This window comes from Stegostoma tigrinum, unplaced genomic scaffold (assembly GCF_030684315.1).
Source record: "Stegostoma tigrinum isolate sSteTig4 unplaced genomic scaffold, sSteTig4.hap1 scaffold_252, whole genome shotgun sequence".
Lineage (NCBI taxonomy): Eukaryota > Metazoa > Chordata > Chondrichthyes > Orectolobiformes > Stegostomatidae > Stegostoma > Stegostoma tigrinum.
In genome coordinates this window covers 3,549-5,322 of record NW_026728185.1, presented here as the reverse complement: position 1 = coordinate 5,322, position 1,774 = coordinate 3,549, and positions in this window count along the sequence as shown.

The following is a 1,774-nucleotide window of genomic DNA, read 5'->3' as shown; positions in this document are numbered from 1 at the left end:
CACTGTGGAGGCAGGAAGCATGTTTCCGCTGAGGGGTGAGTCCAGGACCAGAGGACAGTTTAAAAATAAGTGGTAGGCCATTTAGAACAGAGTTGAGGAAAAACTTCCTCACCCAGAGAGTGGTGGATATATGGAATGCTCTGCCCCAGAAGGCAGTGGAGGCCAACTCTCTGGGCGCTTTCAAGAAAAAAGATAGACAGAGCTCTTAAACATAGTGAATCAAGTGTTATGGGGATAAGGCCGGAACAGGATACTGATTGTGGATGATCAGCCCTAATCATAATGAATGGTGGTGCAGTCTCGAAGGGCCGAATGGCCGACTCCAGCACCTATTTTCTATTGTCCATTGTCTATTGTCTATTAACCCGTTTCTCCAATGACTCCTCATAGCTAATGCCCTCTATACCCAGTAACATCCTGGTAAATATTTTCTCTACCCTCTCCAAAGCCACAACATCCTTCTGGTATCAGAGATAATGGGAACTGCAGATGCTGGAGATTCCAAGATAATAAAATGTGAGGCTGGATGAACACAGCAGGCCAAGCAGCATCTCAGGAGCACAAAAGCTGACGTTTCGGGCCTAGACCCTTCATCAGAGAGGGGGATGGGGGGAGGGAACTGGAATAAATAGGGAGAGAGGGGGAGGCGGACCGAAGATGGAGAGTAAAGAAGATAGGTGGAGAGGGTGTAGGTGGGGAGGTAGGGAGGGGATAGGTCAGTCCAGGGAAGACGGACAGGTCAAGGAGGTGGGATGAGGTTAGTAGGTAGCTGGGGTGCGGCTTGGGGTGGGAGGAGGGGATGGGTGAGAGGAAGAACCGGTTAGGGAGGCAGAGACAGGTTGGACTGGTTTTGGGATGCAGTGGGTGGGGGGGAAGAGCTGGGCTGGTTGTGTGGTGCAGTGGGGGGAGGGGATGCACTGGGCTGGTTTAGGGATGCAGTAGGGGAAGGGGAGATTTTGAAACTGGTGAAGTCCACATTGATACCATATGGCTGCAGGGTTCCCAGGCGGAATATGAGTTGCTGTTCCTGCAACCTTCGGGTGGCATCATTGTGGCAGTGCAGGAGGCCCATGATGGACATGTCATCAAGAGAATGGGAGGGGGAGTGGAAATGGTTTGCGACTGGGAGGTGCAGTTGTTTGTTGCTAACTGAGCGGAGGTGTTCTGCAAAGCGGTCTCCAAGCCTCCGCTTGGTTTCCCCAATGTAGAGGAAGCCGCACCGGGTACATTGGATGCAGTATACCACATTGGCAGATGTGCAGGTGAACCTCTGCTTAATGTGGAATGTCATCTTGGGGCCTGGGATGGGGGTGAGGGAGGAGGTGTGGGGACAAGTGTAGCATTTCCTGCGGTTGCAGGGGAAGGTGCCGGGTGTGGTGGGGTTGGAGGGCAGTGTGGAGCGAACAAGGGAGTCACGGAGAGAGTGGTCTCTCCGGAAAGCAGACAGGGGAGGGGATGGAAAAATGTCTTGGGTGGTGGGGTCGGATTGTAAATGGCGGAAGTGTCGGAGGATAATGCGTTGTACCCGGAGGTTGGTAGGGTGGTGTGTGAGAACGAGGGGGGTCCTCTTGGGGCGGTTGTGGCGGGGGCGGGGTGTGAGGGATGTGTCGCGGGAAATGCGGTAGACGCGGTCAAGGGCGTTCTCAATCACCGTGGGGGGAAAGTTGCGGTCCTTAAGGAACTTGGACATCTGGGATGTGCGGGGGTGGAATGTCTTACCGTGGGAGCAGATGCGGCGGAGGCGGAGGAATTGGGAAATGGGGGATGGAATTTT